Raw genomic sequence first — 22,883 nt, forward strand, 5'->3', positions numbered from 1 at the left:
TGTTTGGCCAACCTTGTAGAATTTTATATAAGATTGCATTTCATGGGTTTTTATTTAAATGATCATTTTAGTATATAAAGTGGACACCCTTTCATCGTAAGACATTTCTTAGAAGTTAAAATTTTAATTGATAGTGTTTAGTACCATTTCCATCCTTGTTAGTGTTTAGTACCATTTCCATCGCTCCTACGGGGGGGGGGGGGGGGGGGGTTTGCATAGTTTGTGTGCTTGTGTAGATTGTTAAAACTCTAGTCTTTCAGAGGCTGTTGTGAGCGGTGGTAACTACGGCCGTGTCAAAAGGGAGTGGCAAGGTTCTCTGCCCAAAAGCTCATACAGTCAAAACTTGTTTCTTTCTGCCTTTCAATAATTTGTAACTTTGATATTTAGAGAGTGCTTATAATTTCAAATCTGTTTCTTTCAAAAAATGGTTTTAGGCACTATTAAAGTGAATAAAATTCCCATATGTTAAAAGGAGTTTGGTTATGATTTCACCAGTTACTCCTTGGCAACTACTTCCATGGTTACATAGTGTGATTAAATGTGTTAATGTTCTTGATGAATCGCTAGTAAATAAAATAAATTCTTATGAATATTCTCTGAAATTAAATCACAGTTCAGGTATGACGTTTGCTGACGCAAAAGAGAGCACTCCGAATTGGACAGGATGATCCGTCATAGGGCCAACGCCCTTGCCGCAGTGTTAACACCGGTTCCCGCCAGAACACAGAAGTTAAGCACCGTCGGGCTCGGCTAGTACTTGGATGGGTGACCGTCCGGGATGCCGAGCGCTGTTGGCAAGCGTGGTGCACTCAGCCCCTGTGAGGCAAACTGAGGAGCTACTTGACTGAGAAGTAGCGGCTTCCGTCACGAAAACTAACAACGGCCGGGAGAGCGGTGTGCAGACCACATGTCCCTCTGTACCCGCATCCAGTGAGCCTCTGGGATGAGAGGATGACACGGATGCCGGTCGATACCGTAGGGTCTTCTAAGGCCTGTTCGGACGGAGTTTCATTTAGCTTGATTCCGCCACAGGAGGAAAATTTGTTGCAATGGTTTGCAGGGGAAAGGAGTGGCAGAATCTAAGACGCAGCTACTTCCGTGTCCTTCCACGAGTGGAGATTTTCTGGCACAGTGGGGACAATGCGCTATTATTTCGCTGTGAAGCGAAGTGAGGAGTTCAGACATTCGCTTCGGGATGGCCAGAGAGGTCGTGTTTCGCTTCTGGACCGCCGGGGCGAACGTGAGAGTGCTTGACTCTGGTCAGCCAGAGTGAACATGATCGCAAGAGTCAGAAGTATTGCTGATACGGCAGTTAGGGCTGAGCCTGTCTATCACAGTGGTATTTGTTTGTCGTTTTGTGCTCGCACCATTTCGGTTGGGTCTTCATCCACAAACGCGGACTGCAACTGAGAGCAGCTGCAAAAATGGTTCAAATGGCTCTGAGCACTATGAGACTTAACATCTGAGGTCATCAGTCCCATAGAACTTAGAACTAATTAAACCTAACTAACCTAAGGACATCACACACATCCATTCCCGAGGCAGGATTCGAACCTGCGACCGTAGCGGTCGTGCGGTTCCAGACTGAAGCGCCTAGAGCAGCTGCAACATCATCCCTGTGCTCTGAGCTGTAGGCGCGTGGCTTCTCTTGCAGGTGGTGATGTATGCACAGCACCGGCGCAATAGTCTGGTTAATTTGACCCGTTCCAGCTTACGCTGTCGCCTTGTCGACATACACGGCCACCGCTGGCATGTGTGATCTGTATCAAAGGCTGTTATTCCCAGTCGATATTGTTCGTAATATTCAGGAGTAACGTGTTAAGGCATACTCTCACTCACGAAGTTTTTAGGACTATGTAACGTGATATCTGATCACACTCCTGTGTGCAAGTCCAGCAAACATCTCATTACCCAAGTTACATTGTTATTTTTTATATTCCATTCAATATTTGAGTCTGGGAATGCTTCAGAAATCTCTCAATAAATCATTTTGTGATTCCAAAATGTTTTCATTAATTAGTAGTAGAACTTTGCCTTTATTATCAAGACCATGTACCAGAGACGATTGGTTAGCTAAAAAATTATCATAAATATAATTATGTCGTAGGCGGAACTCTTACACTGTCCACATACAAGGCTGCATCATAATTTAGTGAATAAACTGTCTGTTACGTGATAGGAGCTTTGCAGTTAAAGGAGGAGTTGAGTGTATTAGCATAAGGAATAACGATTTCTTCAATTAATGTGGTTGACATGGCCACCTCTCAGCGCCGACAGCTCGCATACACGTCGAATTGGGCGCAACTTACCATAGGTCGCTGGTTGCCAAGCCGAAGACTAGAAACATGTGCAGTATTTCATCTCCTTCGAACACATCTGGCAACAATTTCATTTACCACGAAGCTTCTATCCAGCTATCTCCATTCTGAGGGTGTTTTAATGATGTCACCTGCTAGGAACTGAAAATAATTGCAGTGGGGATGATTAAGATTGAATGGGGTAGAAAAAAGTTTGAAGCTTACTATTGGCGATAAATACGTTCCTTTAGCTTTGTTTTATATCTTTTCCACGCCTTCTTTATTGGTTTGTCTCTTCTGTGGGATTTTAATTAGCGTGTTTATCACCTGCTGGGCAGTGGTTTCGTATGATGAGTAATACGGTAATTTAGATTTTCTGCAAATTTTACGATGTCTCTCTCTTAATTTTTGTGTCGAAGAAATGTATTGCCAATGTTATTTCATTTCCGTGGAATACTATATATTTTATGGGTTATGCTTGCGTCAGTGGGCAATAGGTTTATTGCTTTTGGTGTTCCATTAATCAGACATATTTTATCTTCCACAAACGTGTACCAGAGAATAATTTCGTAGGTTTTCTTTACTATCAACTTAACAAAGATTTCGTTTGGTAAATGGTTGGTTGGTATGTTCACGGGTACTCCTTCTGCAGCGGGCCACAGAATAAATAATGTATGCGGTATTTATTCTCAGACGGAAATTAATTTTTGGTGTATCACATTTAAAATATTGGAAACCCCCTTTAATGTTTTGTATCAGTTGTTTCCCAAGTGTCAGTAAATCCGCTCGTAATACGTTCAAGACGTAGGTAATCAGTGTGTACGATCAACTTTCTATTTGCTGCGTTCTCTTCATATACACTCCTGGAAATTGAAATAAGAACACCGTGAAGTCATTGTCCCAGGAAGGGGAAACTTTATTGACACATTCCTGGGGTCAGATACATCACATGATCACACTGACAGAACCACAGGCACATAGACACAGGCAACAGGGCATGCACAATGTCGGCACTAGTACAGTGTATATCCACCTTTCGCAGCAATGCCGGCTGCTATTCTCCAATGGAGACGATCGTAGAGATGCTGGATGTAGTCCTGTGGAACGGATTGCCATGCCATTTCCACCTGGCGCCTCAGTTGGACCAGCGTTCGTGCTGGACGTGCAGACCGCGTGAGACGACGCTTCATCCAGTCCCAAACATGCTCAATGGGGGACAGATCCGGAGATCTTGCTGGCCATGGTAGTTGACTTACACCTTCTAGAGCACGTTGGGTGGCACGGGATACATGCGGACGTGCATTGTCCTGTTGGAACATCAAGTTCCCTTGCCGGTCTAGGAATGGTAGAACGATGGGTTCGATGACGGTTTGGATGTACCGTGCACTATTCAGTGTCCCCTCGACGATCACCAGTGGTGTACGGCCAGTGTAGGAGATCGCTCCCCACACCATGATGCCGGGTGTTGGCCCTGTGTGCCTCGGTCGTATGCAGTCCTGATTGTGGCGCTCACCTGCACGGCGCCAAACACGCATACGACCATCATTGGCACCAAGGCAGAAGCGACTCTCATCGCTGAAGACGACACGTCTCCATTCGTCCCTCCATTCACGCCTGTCGCGACACCACTGGAGGCGGGCTGCACGATGTTGGGGCGTGAGCGGAAGACGGCCTAACGGTGTGCGGGACCGTAGCCCAGCTTCATGGAGACGGTTGCGAATGGTCCTCGCCGATACCCCAGGAGCAACAGTGTCCCTAATTTGCTGGGAAGTGGCGTTGCGGTCCCCTACGGCACTGCGTAGGATCCTACGGTCTTGGCGTGCATCCGTGCGTCGCTGCGGTCCGGTCCCAGGTCGACGGGCACGTGCACCTTCCGCCGACCACTGGCGACAACATCGATGTACTGTGGAGACCTCACGCCCCACGTGTTGTGCAATTCGGCGGTACGTCCACCCGGCCTCCCGCATGCCCACTATACGCCCTCGCTCAAAGTCCGTCAACTGCACATACGGTTCACGTCCACGCTGTCGCGGCATGCTACCAGTGTTAAAAGACTGCGATGGAGCTCCGTATGCCACGGCAAACTGGCTGACACTGACGGCGGCGGTGCACAAATGCTGCGCAGCTAGCGCCATTCGACGGCCAACACCGCGGTTCCTGGTGTGTCCGCTGTGCCGTGCGTGTGATCATTGCTTGTACAGCCCTCTCGCAGTGTCCGGAGCAAGTATGGTGGGTCTGACACACCGGTGTCAATGTGTTCTTTTTTCCATTTCCAGGAGTGTAGTAAGGTAATTATTTCTCCAATGCCTGCATTTGATTGTTTTCTTGTTTGCTTAATATAATTTGCCTTGCACAAATGAAAACTTAGGTTAATATTTCATTATTTTAATGTATGTGGGAAAAACCGACAGTAACATTGCGCATTATCAAATCAACAATCATTAAAAATTCTCAATAAAAATGTAGAGCACATAGTTTTCTGTTGCTGTATTTCCTACACTTCACGATTGCTACATAAAGCTCAAAGTTCTTGAAAATGTATGGTATCGTCATTCCTAATTTTTAATGCGTAGGTACTAAACGAAAATAAAAGAGTTTGAGAGTGAGCAAATGGACCTACGGCATTGAGGTAAGACACTTCACTGTAGTCATATATTTAAATTGTTTAAAAATAAGTGAAATAACCGGGATTTAAGTAGTTCATTGTAATGTAGATAATATTGACTTATGAGAAGACAGTCGCCGGCCGCGGTGGTCTCGCAGTTCTAGGCGCTCAGTCCGGAGCTGCGCGACTGCTACGGTCGTGGGTTCGAATCCTGCCTCGGGCATGGATGTGTGTGATGTCCTTAGGTTAGTTAGGTTTAAGTAGTTCTAAGTTCTAGGGGACTGATGACCACTGATGTTAAGTCCCATAGAGCTCAGAGCCATTTGAACCATTTGAGAAGACAGTCTTTTGTTATGTCGTTAGCACATGACATCTCGAATTTAACTGAACATTATTATTAGTGTGCTGCTATATGCTGTTTGACGAATACACATTTCCAAAGTGGTCATCGACCGTATACCTTTCGAACAGTCGATTCCGTCCTTACATTGTCTAAGAGAAAAGCCGACTGGAATTATTTTGATGGTTCTGAAATACTTGAATGCCCCAAAGTGTTTTCTTCCAGAGAGAGTTTGGGACAAGATCACAACAAATACGGACTTGGAGTAAAGTTGACGCAGTTACCTGTGGGCAACGTGACAAAAATGTCTGCGAGCAAATAAAAGCGAGAAATTTCGTACCAGCCTCAAATTAAAACGTTTCGCCTCGTGAACTTTCCCTAAGAATTTACGTTGCCTGGATCAGTGTAATGCTTGCCAGGAGGACTGCTGCTTTGAAATTAAAATGTTTAAGACCGCGCAGTCGTAAGTGTTTCATTACAGGCAGTAATTCTTTGTCAAGTGCAACTAAATTTTAACGGAACTCGCTTCCGAAATGGCAGTGGTACATTTCCGTGCTATTAAATACTACTTCATCCAGTGTAAACTTCACATTACGCCATCTTGCCCAGCCTACCTCTCCGATGGCCCAGTCCACTCCCTCTGCCACTCTTTCGTAGTATCGACAAATGACTAGTAGAGTGGTACTGGGGATCTATACGCAACGGTGTAGTCCTACAAACAGGTAGGCTGAGCTCCATAATAGGTGACTAACTATTCTTGACATGTAACCGCATTTTAAAAAAATCGAGTCAGAGGCATAATTACCGAAACCAGTACCTGTATGTTCGAAGTATTGACCTGGCTGTTGACACACTTCTCCCACTGTAACACAAGGCGGTAAATGGCCGCCTCATAAAATTCCTAAAATTCCCAGGGCTGCGACGTTAACCAGTTCCGCATGTACAGCTGGACGTCGCCGTCGTCACGATTGCAGTAAAGGTTATGCTGACGTTCTTCTTTGGCCAAAATGGCCCACCTCTGACGCACTTCGTGCAGCACGGGACAATAGTGAATGTCCAGCGTTACTCGCTAAGCGACCACATGAAAACGAACAGGCAATCTCAACCGTGGGGTCATTCTGCTCCACGACAATGCAAAGCCTCATACGGTCAACACAGTCGCTGCACTCCTGCATAAATTCAAATGGGAGGTTCTCGGCCATCCTTCATACAGTCCGGCCCTCTCTCCCTGTGATTACACCGTTTTTATTCGCCTTAAAAAGGCTCTGATGGGCATGGATGTGTGTGATGTCCTTAGGTTAGTTAGGTTTAAGTAGTTCTATGTCTAGGAGACTCAGGACCTCAGATGTTAAGTCCCACAGTGCTTAGAGCCATTTGAAAGGCTCTGATGGGCAAACGATTCACCTCGGACAACGAAGTCGAGCTGTACGTGCGGAACCGATTAGCATCCTTAGCCCCCGGAAACTTTCGAGACAGCCATTCACCGCCTCATCACCAGCCAGGGTTAATACTTCTAAAATACAGTTACTGGTTTCTGCAGATATACCTCCTGCTCGTTTGTTTTTGAACATCCCTTATGTTTGGGCGGGGTCGGTGAACACGCCCAGTGCAGTTAGGTGGATTTCCAGAAGGTCAAGTTGTGAGCCTGATGAAGGATGAATCATCTTTTCGAGGATTTTAAACGGGAAATAGAGCGTCAGCTACGTACCTATTGGTGCTCGTTAAAAGAGCAGCAGGCTTTTGATTGTTGGTTTTTGACGGTGAAGGGCATTCAGACACACCTTAATCGTCGTAGGGATGTAACTTCCCTCTCTCCTGTATTCTATTCAGTAATTACTGTTTACTTATTCGATCTACCTACCTATTGCCCAACATTCATCTCTAGCATTACATTTTTAAAGCTTGCTTTCTCTTATTGTCTGAACTCTTTACCATTTACGTTTTACATCCGTAAAATCGTTCACTCCACACAAATAAGTTTAGAAAAAACTTCCTAGAACTTTAATTTATATCAGATGTCAAGAAATTTCCCTTTCTCAGAAATGAATTACGTGTTACTGTAAATAGTCATATTATACGCTAGTCTTTTCAGTCCAAAAAGCTGAAGTCATGTAATACATTTAGTGACCGATTTCATAATCTAATTTTCTCTGAAACGCCTGATTTAAATTCACTAGATTCTATTACACTTCTTTAATTGTTGCTCCACATATGCCGGCCGGAGTGGCCGAGCAGTTCTAGGCGCTTCTGTCTGGAACCGTGCGACAGCTACGGTCGCAGGTTCGAATCCTGCCTCGGCCATGGATATGTGTGTCGTCCTTAGGTTAGTAAGGTTTCAGTAGTTCTATGTTCTAGGGGTATGATGACCTCAGATGTTAAGTTCCATAGTGCTCAGAGCCATTTCAACCATTTGAACCAAAGCTCCACAAATAACCTGTTTTCGCCTCACTATCAGTTCCAGTCAACTGCTCTTCTGAGTGAATGCCGTTTCTGGCAGTATCACAATATAAGCGGAATACCCCTTACAAGTTTTTGTTTTTCTGAAACTTTAATTCGAATTTTTCTTGTTTTGCTTTGTGATTTGCCGGGGTAAGCTACAATCCTGTCTGGCTTCCCTAATTAGTGTTTATCTTTCATGTCCTTCGTCTCTTACAACTGCAGGATGGTTCTGTACAATTTTCAGATAACTTTCGCTCTTTATATTTGATTCCTGGCACTTACAGAATATCAGAGAGTGTATTCCAGCTCTAATTGTTAAAAGCTTTCTCTGACCTGCAAATGCTATAAACGTAGGTCTGTGTTTCTTTATCTTCTAAGATATTTCGTAGGGCTTGCAGTATCTCATGGATCCCTACATTTCTTCGGATCCCAGACTTATCACCGGCCGTGGTGGTCGAGCGGTTCTAGGCGCTTCAGTCTGAAACCGCGCGACCGCTTCAGTAGCAGGTTCGAATCCTGCCTCGGGCATGGATGTGTGTGATGTCCTTAGGTTAGTTAGGTTTAAGTAGTTCTAAGTTCTAGGGGACTGATGACCTCAGACGCTAAGTCCCATAGTGCTCAGAGCCATTTTGAACCAGACTTATCTTCCACGTGGCATGTTTCTACCAGTTTTTCCATTCTTCTGTAAATAATAATTTGTGGGCTTATTTTGCCACTATGACATATTGAACAGGTACATGAAATGTACTCGCAGTTGCGAATACGGACAACCGTCAACTGTGTAATGGAATGACTACAATGAAACTCTATGCTGGACCGGGACTCATATCTGGATGCATGCATTTCCGAAGGAACACTGCATCGTAATTAGGAATAACACAGGTATTGCCATACCGTGGGAAATAGGTGGTTTGGTAATATTCACAAACGTCAGAGCCTCTCTTCTTTGGAATTTGATTTAATACGTACTTAATTAATCTAAGAGTAATTCGCTTATCTCGCACATCTTGTTCTGTCACGGTACAGTGTGTGGAGCAGGAACTTCCATATTTAAAAAAAAAATCATAAAACAGAAAGTACTGTAGATATCAAATTAGTCTCTTTTCTTTGCATAGACGTATATTGAACGTTTTATTTCATTAAGTTTCAAAAATGCAGCACGAATACTGTTCCGCAGCTCACCCATTGTTCTTGGACGACTGATAAAGACCAAGGATTTAAGGTAGTTCCATACGAATGAATCACAGGGGGCTATATCCGGCGAGGGTACTGGCCACTCCAGAACGCTGCTGCAAGAGAACAGACGGTCCGGAAATTGTTCGAGCAAGTGAGTCATTGAGGCTCGTGTTGTGTGGGTTGTGGCGCCGTCTTGTTGTAACCAGATATCAGCCACATTCGTTTCTTCGGGTTCGGGAAGAAAAAACTCCTCAGTCTTTTGGACATAACGATTAGAAGTGACCGTAAATGTCCTATCGTTATCTTCGAGAAACAATGGGCCAATAATGTCAGTTTTGGATAACATACGCTAGACGGTGAGACGTTCTGTATGCAGGAGCTGCTCATAAAGTTCGCGAGGGCTCGTGCAACTCTAATATCGCATGTTTTGTTTATCCACACATGCAGACAAAGGAAAACGAGTCTCGTCGCTGAAGAACACAGGGCCTTATGAGGAACATTTTCTGTCAATTTTTCACATGCATTTTTTCGTGAAACAGAATGGATTAAGTGTGTGCATCACTGACAGTTTGTATGCATGAAATTTGAAGTTTTCATGAAGAATTCGTCTCTCTGAGCGACCACAAACTGCAAGTGCAGTCCTATGTTTGCTTTCTGATCGCCAGGGAGAATTCAAAATCGCCAGATTTACTTACTCGAAGCATTCTAATGTGCTGGTGGACCTCGAAGGTCCTGATTTCTTTTTCTGCACACTGTCAGTATCCATACAGGTGTGCACGTATATAACAACCGATTTTCGACCAGGATCACGACCTGCAGACGCGAAATTAAATCCTTCCACGTAAGCATGCCGGAATGCTATGAGCGGACGGCCATTGGAAAGGTGAGTCGCTACTGCGAACGCGCTCTCCATCCTCGTCTACTGCTTGGTCGCTACCAAAACCACCTTGAAAAAGCGTTAAACCCCGCCCTTTTGAGTGCCCTTTTAGATAAGGAAGAATCGGAGCAGCACCCTGCATGTTCTCAGAACGCAAACCAACGAATCTCGTGGAATGTTGTCTTCCACTTGCCACTTTTGGACTTATATTTTGAACACATCGAGTGTGCGATACTTCTAGAAGAATTTAGAGCGTGTGGAACTGTCTTTCACCTTTTCGATTACCTTAGTATCATGTTCAGCAATTTTGGTTATGTAGTTTTGTATTTCATCTTTCAGCCTTCCTTTCCTTCCATTATTCCTGTTGAAAATCTGAGCTCTTAACATTCATCCTATTTATATCTCCTCCAAAGGCCTCCTTAGTTTTCCTAAAGCTTTTATTCATCTTTCCCTTAGTCACACGTGCTTCTATACCTTTCTTTTCTCAACATTTCTCCTTCAGCCATTAGTGCTTTGCTATTTTGCGCTTTCAGGTCATCTAATTTTTGACATCCATATACCCCATTCCCGGTACTGCAATTTTATGTATTCCGATTTTGTCAATAAAATTGATGGTTTTGTGTGTTACACAAGAACATCTACTGCTACTTGACTGTATGCATAATGTTTAGTCTGCTGTCGTCAGCATTCCATCTCAGACACTCCTATTCGCCATTCTACACTTCCATTCCCTGTTTCTGTCCATTTTTGCCTAAATGCTTTGTTTTAGACTGTGGTCCTTTCAATTTGTGCTAGGTGCATCTCGTTGATTTCCTGCATTACTGCAATTTCCTCAGTTTTACCTTCAGTTTTTATACATAATTATAAATTTTCCAGAGGATAAACAGGATCTTATTCACACCTTTAACTGATCACGTCTACAGTGGACGTAAAGAAACAGAATACGAAAGAAAACTTAATCGAAAATTCTCATTTAAACCGTGAAACGCTCAGTTAACTTTAAAATCCATAAAATTACTACAACTACAAGCCAAAGAATTCTTACATTGACAAAATTAACTAGCAACCAAAGAATAATTCCAAGACACTGACAAAGTTAAAAAACAGTCAAAACATTCCACTGCGTTTCATTGAATAAAATACTTTCTGAGCCTTTTAAAGAATCAAATTTTACAGGTGAGTAAGGGTGCACGTTGTCTCAGGAACTGCAGTAATAACAGACAAAGCCATCATGCCTAGAGACAGCAGGAACAGCTACTGGCATCAGGTGGTGAAATAATTACACATAGTGGTAATAGGCGACCACTAAGCCATGACACACCTAACACTCGTCAGCCATCACTATAAGATTTACGATTTACAAGGACGATCATTAAGGTACCTGGAACACATGAAATAAATATAAGCACCAGCTGGAACAAATGAACACTCCCAGTTTAAAAGGAATCCTTTCAGATTTGCAAAAGTGAATGAATTTTAAGTAGTTGGTCTATAGCAACTATCGTGCTGATTAAGGAACCGACTTAAAATACCGATTTAATGGACCAAAGGCTCAGGCCAGGCCATACGCAATTATTTAACAATTCTGAAGTCACTATTATAGAAACGAAGTCTCCAAAACAAATAAAGCCAGATCCACAGGGTATTCACCATCAAGGTGAGAAGTCACCATTGCAATGCCGTATCAGAACGGCCATGGTTCATCAAAGGCGTGCAATAGAAGATTCTGTCCGCTATGCTCTAGGCCAGCGAAACCTCTCGCCGCGAAGCCCTTAAAAACACCACGGCACTGTAGGCGTGCTCCATCAGTTCAGTTGACCACTCATGTCCGTAACAAGTGCACAGCCGCCATAGGGAGCGCACCAGAGCTCACGATTTATCAACGAAAGCCATCCAATCTTCCTGGAAGCTCACCAAGCGAACACTGCTGACAAGGGAAAATGTCCGTAGCACCCCTCCTCATATTTAGAGGTAAGATGGCCGATTGGATAGACCGTCTAAACCTGGACACAGATCAATCATGAAAACTGGAAGAAGGTGTACTGTACTGTGGAAAAAAGAAGCAAAACAGAAACAGTGAATGGTCCAAGATTAAAAAGTGCAGCATCGGGCTACGTTGGAAGACCGTGGCGTCCTGCTTATGTGGCCACGGTGTTTGACTGCGAAGGGGGACATCCACCTCCTCACCATTTTTTTTCACAAAATAATGAACTACCTGTACGGTCATTGACGTGTCTGTTCACTTAATTCAAAATTATGTCTTTATCGTGGTGTTACGTTCGTTTGCCACAGCGACGTGTAACGAAAGAATCTCTAGATGTACCTAACTTCCATTCGTTCTACACATCTACCATGTACGGGGGTGGGTCAAATGAAAATTCGCGCCGTTACCCTGTAAGTTGGTAAACGTGCTACAAACAGCGGGCAGAATGGCCTGTAAGTGGCAACATAGTGCAGAAGCACACATAGCGTCGCAGTGTCAGTATAAAGATGGCCGCCCCAGTTGCGGCTTGCACCAAGGAAGAACAGCGTTCTGTTATTCGGTTTTTGCGTAGCGGAAGTGTGAAACCTATTGAAATTCATCGACGAAGGAAGGTTCAGTACGGTGATGCATGTTTGTCACAGCAGCAAGTCTACGAATGGAGTAGGGAGCTCGAAAATGGTGAGACTTCGGTGGAAGATGCTCCTCGTCTAGGTCAGGCACAACGAGTTGTGACTCTACAGAACATTGCAGCAGTTGAAGCCATAGTGAAGGACAACCGTTGAGTCACACTGAATGACATTGCGGCATGTTCACACATTAGACATGGGTCATCACATCACATTGTGCATGACGTGCTCCAGTTTCAAAAAGTGTCTGCAAGATGGGTGCCACGGCAGCTGACTCCTGAAATGAGAGAACGACGTGTTGATGGTTGTGAAGAACTTCCTCGGCGCTTTCAACGAGAAGGTGATGGCTTCCTTGCAAGAATAGTTACTGTGGACGAAACCTGGGTTCACTTCCACCAACCGGAAACGAAGAGAGCGAGCCAGGAATGGCGCCCTTCCTCATCACCAAAACTAAAGAAGTTTCGAACAGAACCACCAGCAGGGAAGGTTTTGCTGACTCTCTGTTGGGACGAAAAAGGCGTCATTTTGGAGAATGACATGCCTAGAGGAACCACTGTCACCAGTGCATCATTCTAAAAAATCATCTGTGGCCTGCAATCAGATCAAAGCGACGTGGATTTCTGTCAGCAGGTGTCCTTTTGCAACATGACAATGCAAGGCCCCACTCTGCCTATACAACGTTGCAACAACCACAGACCTGTATTTTGAGTGTCTTTCTCATCCACCATACTCACCAGACCTTGCCCAAGTGATTTCCATATGTTTGGACCACTCAGAGACGCAATGGGAGAAAAGAAGATCCGTTCTGATGAAGAGGTACGCCACGTGGTGAATTTTTTTCTAAAGGAATTTATGCACTTTGTAAGCGCTGTAGGACTTGCATTGAGAGGGGGGGGGGAATTACGTTGAAAAGTGATACAGTTTTGTACCACTTCTCTACAATAAATAATATTTTTAAAAAATATTTAAGGTTTTCATTTGACTCACCCTCGTATTATACCTCCTGCGTTCCGTTTCGGAGGTTCAAAATGGCTCTGAGCACTATGCGACTTAACTTCTGAGGTCATCAGTCACCTAGAACTTAGAACTAATTAAACCTAACTAACCTAAGGACATCACGCACATCCATGCCCGAGGCAGGATTCGAACCTGCGACCGTAGCGGTCGCTCGGCTCCAGACTGTAGCGCCTAGAACCGCACGGCCACTCCGGCCGGCCCGTTTCGGATGTTTTGACTCTTGAATACCTTCGTTGTAACATAATTCATACCCGTTTATTTGTTGTTTTCATTTCTGTGAGAGGCCTATGAGGCCTCTCGCCTATTCTCACTATTCATCACAGTTACTTGCGACGGTAATATTGTCTTTCCACATCGCTCACACTCTATAACCAATGTGTAGTATGACAATTTCCAAGACTGTAGAAGAAGAACAGACGCGTCAATGACAGGCCGGACAGTTCATAACTTTGTGAAAAAAATAATGGGCAGGAGGGGGACTTGAAGAGAGATCTCCCGCTAAGCAGTCCAGCATCGTGACCAGAAAACCATTCTTGCAAAGTCCCTCGATGTTGCACATCTAGAGCTTGGACCGTTCACTTTTCGCACTTTGCTTCTCGTTTTTGTGCTTGATTTGTGTTTAGTTTTTGGTGGGCTACCCAGAGGGCCATTTTACCTCTAAATATGAGGCGGCTGCGATGGTGGGGTTATAATACCCTATGGTTCCAACCAAAGATTTCAGCCCTATCGATATACGAGGCATACAGGATATGCGCACTATGGTAAATCGAACTACCACGCCACGGCTCGAAGTGATCGTTTGTTTATGCGTTTCTAGTGCATACAAATCTAAAGCTGTATTCCGATCTTGATGAAGTTTTGCAGATTTTACCTCCAAAGCAAGGGCGAGATCACTGTCCATATAAGATTTCGTAATCTCACTTGAAACTTGTATGTATGTAACATACACCCATCCAAAAACTTTTCATCAACCCGGTTCCCAGAACTCCTGAAGAGATACATTGACTGTGAATATTGTATCACAGACACAGTCCCTTCACTGTTCAGATATCTCACTAAACCCGGTCAGAGTTGTAAACAACCATGCATGAACAGCGCCTATTATACGGAAGGGGTCCCACAGCTGATCAGTTCCAGTCATTCCACCAGGAAGGAGGTACCGGGCTCGTTTCCTCTGTAGTTCAACCATGGCTAGACGGTCAATACCGCGGATCCATCGCGTCCGCATTGCCACTTTGTGCCATAAAGGGCTCTCAAGAAGAGAAGTGTCCAGGCGTATCGGGATGAACCAAAGCGCTGTTGTTTGGACATGGAGGAGATACAGAGAGACAGGAATTGTCGATGACATGCCTCGCACAGTCCGCCCAATGGCTACTATTGCAGTGGATGACCGCTACCTAAGGATAATGGCTGGGAGGAACCCTTACAGCAACGCCACCATGTTGAATAATGCTTTTCGTGGAGGCACAGGACGTCGTGTTACGACTCAAAGTGTGCGCATTAGGCTGCATCATACGCAACTTCACTCCCGACGTCCATGGCGTGGTCCATCTTTGCAACCACGACACCATGCAGCGCGTACAGATGGACCCATCAACATGCCGAATGGACCGCTTAGGATTGGCATCACGTTCTCATCACCGATGAGTGTCGCATATGCCTTCAAGCCGACAATAGTCGGAGACGTGTTTGGAGGCAACCCGGTCAGGCTGAGCGCCTTAGACACACTGTCCAGCGTGTTCAGCAAGGTGGAGGTTTCCTGCTGTTTTTCGGTGGCATTATGTGAGCCGATGTACGTCGCTGGGGGTCATGGAAGGCGCCAAAACGGCTGTACGATGCGTGAATGCCTTCCTCCGACCAATAGTGCAACCATGTCGGCAGCATATTGGCGAGGCATTCGTCTTCAAGGACGACATTTCGAGCCCCATCGTGTACATCTTGCGAATGAATTCCTTTAGTGTAACATCACTTGACTGGAGTGGCCATCATGTGCTCCAGAAATGAACCCTGTCGAACATGCCTAGGATAGATTGAAAACGGCTGTTTATGGACGACGTGACCCAACAACCACTCTGAGGGATCTACGCCGCAGCGCTGTTAAGGAGTTAGACAGTCTGGATCCACAGTGCCTTCATGAACATGTGGATAGTATGCGACGACGAATACAAGCATGCTTCAATGCAAGAGGACGTGCTACTGGGTATTAGAAGTACCGGCGTGTACAGCAGTCTGGACCACTACCTCTGAAGGTACAACATTCAATGTGTGGTTTTCATGAGCATTCAAAAGGGTGGAAATGATGTTTATGTTGATCTCGATTCCAATTTTCAGTATAGGTTCCGGAACTCTTGAACCGAGGCGATGCACAAATTTTTGTGATGTTTGTATAATGTGGAAATGTTATTACCAAAAATCTCTGTACGTTCTTGGCCAATTTACTATAGATTTCTACACGACCTTGTAGATATCTCGAAAAGTACTCGATAGATTTACTTTGAAGTTCCTGCCGATTTACTTCAAAATTTCTACTTTCAGATGAAAAAATGGAGAATATTAACGAAAACTTAAATGCCAAACAAACGTGGCAAACTGACTGAATTTTCTATCGCGAAAATAAATTTTAGAGGCAATAGCCATCTTATAGTAACATCAGGTGTCACTAGATCACGGGACGAGCGAAAGCTTGAGCATTTAAGAGAAACATGATCCCAAATTGTTGTTCGTTGATTAGTACATATGTTATTACATATGGAACTGAACAAGGCTTGCCGTGCAGAACCTTTTGCGGAACGCAATAGAGGTCACCATCATCACTGATAAGCTGCAAGTGAAGACGTATTCATTCCTCGCATTCCGTTGATACCCATTAATTTAAATACGACCTTCGATTTAATGCGATTGCTGTTTCCCATGTGGCTTGCATTTGCTACAAGTATCTACAACATACAGGGACATCCACTTTGTATGACAGATAACGTCGGGCACTGCAGCTAGTAACCAATGAACAATGGTTTAGCTCAACGTCTGCTCCTGGAAACGTTTTGCATCATAAAATCGCTTTCGAAACCTGGCTCTTATCATTATATAATCTTTCTGTAACCTTCGACTGTCACCAGTTATTTTCCATGTTTATGACCCCACCATTTGTCCCTCATAAGAAAAACAATTCGGATACCGATTTCGCTAGATTCATCGTCGTTTAGATATGCTAAACTGAAACGGCTACACTGTCCGAAGAATAGAAATTTTCTTGATAGTCATCAGTTGTATTTCGTGCTAGTACCTTAGAAGTACCTTTACTGATGCCATGATTCGGTGCCTTTATGTTACCTTCATAAAAAGGGATTTATTAAAGAGATCTAATAAAAATATCTCACTCAAGGTTCTGTAGGGACAAAAAAGATGATTTTAGGCATCTCATAGTAATAAGAGGTTGCTGCTCGGGGTTGTTTCCATTGCAGCTGGTATTTAGTATTGCTTGTGGTTTATAACGCCCAGCGTATTGATTTCACCAATGGAGGTATTCAAGTGCTTCATTTTCAATTTGATATAAACCGTCACCACATTTACTCTTCTGTTCTTCTCCCCGCAGTGTTTACGTTTGGGCTTTTAGACTGTTTTAGGTATTGCGAGTAAATTTATTGTTGATGATTCATTTTCTTTGGATTTTATCCGTTGTGTTCTATAAAATAGCGACAATTGCAGTAATATATAAACTGTACTAATACAAATGAATCATAGATCATCTACATCACTTTAATAAGTCATAAAGTAGCTTCACGAGAGCGAACTCGTCATAATTAAGTAAGATATTAAGAGTTAAATTATTCTGACAAACACTCTTGGAGCCGGCCGGTATTGCGGAGCGGTTCTAGGCGCTTCAGTTTGGAACCGCGCGACCGCTACGGTTGCAGGTTCGAATTCTGCTTTGGGCATGGGTGTGTGATGTCCTTAGGTTAGTTAGGTTTAAGTAGTCCTAAGCTATAGGGGACTGATGACTTCAGAAGATAAGTCCCATAGTGCTCAGAGCCATTTGAACGATTTATTTGAACACTCTTTGGGTTGTAAATTATATTTGATCCCTTTTGTTTTAGTCTTCTTCTGACTGATTTGACGCGGCCCGCCACTAATTCATATCCTGCCCTATATTCATCTGAGAGTAGCACTTTCTTCCAACGTCCTCAGTTATTTGTTGGAAGTGTTCCGATTTCTTCTTCCCCTACAATTTTTACCCTCTACTGAGCCATGCCGGCTTTGCAGGTATCGATATTCGTTCAGAGATGCTAGCTTTTCGGTGCTTGTGGGTCGGTCGCGATGTGGCACGACGGCGAGTGGATCGACGGGCGAGCGAGAGGTTTCGGAGGAGAGGAGTTATCCCAGTCGGTGAACAGGTGTTTTGAAGAGGATTCTACAGGGAGAGCTGTAACGACTGTGAGTTGAGATGGTCTGCGCAGCCAAGCAGTTGGTGGCCGTTAACCGATTATATTTTATTGGGAGACAGTAGTGGTGACCTACTTCTCTGATGCTGTTGGACGATTATTTCGCTGACCTGATAAGGTGACATCGTTCTATTTATATCTTTCACTGACCATGCAATTTCTGCCTTCCATATTGTAAGTGTACCTCACCTGAGATAAACTATTAGAGTGTGCTCAGCTATGAAAATTTGTTAGTAATCCAAGTTGTGGTCGGACGGTACGCAATTTATTGCTACATTCCGATCGAACTGCTGTTGCTTGATGTCTAGCTCTGTCGGTATTCTGCCTTACCATCCAAGCTGTGGGGCTTATAGTGTATAATTTTTTAAAATGGAGTATTTAGTTTGTTCCAGACAATATTGTTGATCTTTATCTGTAAGGTGTACCAAAGTACGCTTACTCCGTGAGACACTTGTGCCGAGGTTATAATGTGGGCATCCACCAAGGGGTCGATTATCGTGGTGGATGTGGGCTACACCTTACGGTTCTCGCTTGTTCTTCCATATGACGGAATTGAAAGCTCCGTTAAGGCCCAGGTGCGCACAATGACAGGTCTGAGTTAACCGTTCGGGGTGAGGGGCACCCGGAAAGTGAAGTCGGACCCACCTACTGCACTTCGCGCCGTCGGTCGGGCCGATAAATCGGGCCCGAGGGGTACAACCAGGTGTGGCCCGTGTTGGCTGCACCTCAGGATGTTCATGTCTGCACTTGGCCGATGCCGTGAGCTGGAAACTATTTGTATGTATATTACTGCCTGTCTAGTCGAGAGTCCGTATGTAAGGTTACTGTTTCTCTTAAACTAATATATTTGGCCCAGGTTTTAAAACTGTCTAAGTGAACTTACAGTAGCCCTCTAAGCGTTCATTGTCAAAGTTTTTATACTATGTTTGGTATTTAAAGCCAACTAATAGGTTTCATGTACAAATGTTCTCTCACTTGAAGTTTATGATAATTGTTATTGCTGTTGACTGACTTTGTAACAGGGAGTTCAATCGAAGGGCTGGGGGTGATGAGGTAGGCGTAATATAACAGTTCTAAGCACAATTTTTGTATCCCAAACGTTTAATAACACGAAATAATTGATTTGAAACAATATCCCGAAAAGTTGCCATGAAACGTTTAATTCAATTTATTGTGGTGCCTTAGGCAAGAAAAACTTTACAACCAGACGGGAATACAACACATGTGTTCATCCTGTCAAAATTACCGCAGTTCCTCATTCGTCTATCTTTGATTAATGAAAACCGTTGCAAAAAAAAAAAAAAAAAAACAGCTGTCAGATTATACACCACAGCTGGACCACATAGAACAAGCCCGGTATTCAGAACCCTGGGCGACGACCGTTCCAATCAGCACAGCTCACTACAACTCAGAAATATTAATGGTCGGTACTATCCACGGTGTCACCAATACCAACCAAAGGCATCTTCGGTCCGGAACACGTCGTACAGCAGGTTGACGCATTCCGGGGCTCGCTCTTCCGTCTCGCTACCTGGCTGCAACCGTTTTCCACGTGGCAGTCGGCAGAGGGAGTAGTTGCGCCACACTGTAGTACAGGCCCGTGAAGGTTGCGCGCAACATTCAAAGGAGTCGGACATATGGCGATAATGCCATCTGCACAGACTTCAATAAATACTGTGAACAATAAAAGGTGAATGCTCCCCTGCCCTAAGGTCCAGTCCTTCCAATCAGTCTTTGGGCGTTTTATGATACGCTGAGGTAATACCGATATCACTACTGCCCCCTCCAATACCACCAAGATTATGCCCTGATATCGTAACGCATGTCTTAACAAGTTGTCCCTTCATCTGGTACGTTTTCCTCCATATGTTCTTTTCTTGGTCGATTCTGTGGAAAACCTCGTCATTCCTTAGCAGTCCACCAGTTTACGTCATTCTTCTGTAGTGTCACATCTCAAATTCTTCGATTCTCCTTTGTTCCTGTTCTCCCACTGTCCATTGTTAACTACCATACAGTGCTGTGTTCCAAAGGTACTATCTCAGAATTTTCTTCCTCAGATTAAGGCCCATATTTGAAACAAGTCAATTTCTCTTGGTCAGGAATGCCCTCTCTGCCTGTGGTTATCTCATTTTTATGTTGCCCTGCTTCGTTCGTCATAGTTATTTTGCTTCCAAGGCAGCAGGGTTATGTAACTTCATCTACTTCATTAACACCAATTTTGATGTTAGGTTCCTCGCTACTCTCATTTCTTCGCGTTCTTATTCCTTTTACTTTTTCAGATCCTATAATCTTCCTCACTCTCACTGAGGGCAGCAGTGCCAACAACGAATCTTATCAGTCATATCCTTTCATCTTGAAATTTAATTTCACTCTTGAACTTTCCTTTTATTGTCGTCATAGCTTCTTCAATGTATATATTGAACTGTGTAGGTGACAGAATGAATCCCTGTCTTACACCGCTTTTAATTGGGCCTCTTCGTTCTTGGTATCCAAGTCTTATTTTCCACTCGTTTTTTTTTTTTTTGTACATTTTGTATATTAGCCACCATTCCGTATAGCTCAGTCCTATACCCTAACTGACTGTCATCTAAAATATTCTCAACTTTTCCATTCTTCTACATATTATACTTGTCAGCATTTTGAATATGTTAGCGTAAATCTACTTCGTGCCTTAGTAAGCTATGTTACCCTTATTGTACAACTGTTTTAGAAACATGTTGCGAAAATTAGGTTTTCAATATATTATTTTGAGAAAGAGTGTTAAATATTTGCTGTTATGTTATATTGAATAATCTACTTTCTTAGTGTAAAAGGCACTTGAAAAACTTGCTCCTGTTTGTGGTATTGAAGGGAGTATACTAGGGTACACTTGGATGTGGCATCCGAGTATGATAATAATACTAATGTAAACTAAAATGAATTATTATATTACAAACGATGTATGTCTCTGATAGCTTTATAAAGCGGATCGCTGACGGTATACGACCGCAGAGCCAAAGATACTGCTTCTGGTCTGAGATTGTACTGTTGAAGTAAGACAGCGCTTGGCGCACAGCGATAGGTTGCTGTCTGTGAGCGAAAGTGGTGTGCTCTGTGAAGCCACCAAGTGTTGGATTGTAATGTAGGAATTACAAGTACATGTATTGTGGGAGATATTAATGTGGAAGCAGAAGTCTTCTCGCAGGCATGGTAAAGTTTTTAAATATTTATGGTGGTGGTGGTGGTTAGTGTTTAACGTCCCGTCGACAACGAGGTCATTAGAGACGGAGCGCAAGCTCGGGTTAGGGAAGGATTGGGAAGGAAATCGGCCGTGCCCTTTCAAAGGAACCATCCCGGCATTTGCCTGAAACGATTTAGGGAAATCACGGAAAACCTAAATCAGGATGGCCGGAGACGGGATTGAACCGTCGTCCTTCCGAATGCGAGTCCAAAATATTTATGACTTTCGTTTTGCCAGCGGTTGTGTAGATGAGTTGGCTTATAAATTGCAATTGTTGAGTAACCCTAGAATGTACCTAAATAGATTTTATGTGAAGGCCAGTTAAATACTTACCTTTTGTAATGTTTCTAAGAGTTGTTAGCACAGGTATACCTAATTTGATGATCTTCTTTTACGCCTTGTAGTGTGGTTAGATAATACTTCCTGGAAAGATCTCATTGTTGTGACTCAGTTACTAAAAGAGATGTAGTTTTTCTGAGTAATTTACTTTCAGCTGTCAGATGTTTTGGAAAGTCAAACTTAACTTCGAATACAATTTCACTATTGAAAAGGTGTTAGTAATTCACCAAATCAGTACCAGCTCCTTGTCCAGGTCATATGTTATTCAGAGACATTGAATATTTCTTAAATGATTTCATTTATCAGCCAATATATATATATATATATATATATATATATATATATATATATATGTGTGTGTGTGTGTGTGTGTGTGTGTGTGTGTGTGTGTGTGTGTGTGTGTGTGTGTAATGTATATATATTTCGTGAGAGACCAGAATATATCGTGATCTTTAGAGGTAAGACAATTTTATGTATTTGTTATGTGCACAGTGACCAAAGATATCACTTTTGAACTGAGCCAGAAGATTCATTGACCTTAGAAGCTGAAAGTATTTTGCAGTGACTGTATTTCTTTATTGGTATTGCGAGTTGCCCAATCGGTTCTAAAGAAATTTTTGCTAGCAATATCACAGAGTAAGTACACCACCTGCAGTTACAACACACTACACGATAACTGCTGTTTTGTTACCATACCTCAGTTATGCACTCCTTCAATAAATATTTAAATAACGTTACACTTACTTCAAACTATCACAAAAGACAAACATTATTTAAAGAACATTACAGACTAGTCTAAGAAATTATGCTTTTCTGTACCCATGTTTATGTAACTCGACACTGTTGAATACCTTGTATATCTAACAGAAAGTTTCATAATAGCAATTTGTAACTTCTGCTCACTTTCTGATGTAGATGTTCTATCTCATTATGATTTCTGGCCCTTGGCGAAACATTCCAATCACTGTCTTTTGCACCAAGAATTGCAGCAACTACATTATTTGTAATAAATAACATCTAATTTTGAGATAATATTTCTATGAACTTAATGAGAAAAGCCCGTAATCTTTTAGAAACCAAAAGGTGGAAAAGAAGTAATTGATAGGAGATGGACACATACCTCCAGCACTTCTCATTAGTGTACTTAGTGCACGACGCTATCAATTGCACTACAGCTTCATCATAGCAGAACAACTTCCGTTGTGGCATACACTGTGTAATGGTTGTCAGTATTTGATATTTAATATGGAATTTGTACCAAAAAAGAGCTTTTGAGAGATTAACATTGTGTCAACGCATGGGAAAGGCATACTTCCATAGTGCACAAGTTACAACACTAAATAATCGACTACAGGAAGCCCTTACATATCAATATTTAGTTTCATGTTATTTTATTATAATAAATGACAGCTGAATAATGTGTGTTGGAGAGATTTTCAATTTGCAGATGCGGTGGTGGTGGTGGTCAGTGTTTAACGTCCCATCGACAACGAGGTCATTAGAGACGGAGCGCAAGCTCGGGTT

The 22,883-nt window shown here is 43.2% G+C and overlaps 1 pseudogene; it reads left to right on the plus strand.

The window, feature by feature from the left end:
* The first annotated feature begins 679 nt into the window (after positions 1 to 679).
* LOC126199734 (5S ribosomal RNA) lies at positions 680 to 797 on the plus strand (annotated as a pseudogene).
* The last annotated feature ends 22,086 nt before the right edge of the window (positions 798 to 22,883 follow it).

This window comes from Schistocerca nitens, chromosome 8 (genome assembly GCF_023898315.1).
Source record: "Schistocerca nitens isolate TAMUIC-IGC-003100 chromosome 8, iqSchNite1.1, whole genome shotgun sequence".
Lineage (NCBI taxonomy): Eukaryota > Metazoa > Arthropoda > Insecta > Orthoptera > Acrididae > Schistocerca > Schistocerca nitens.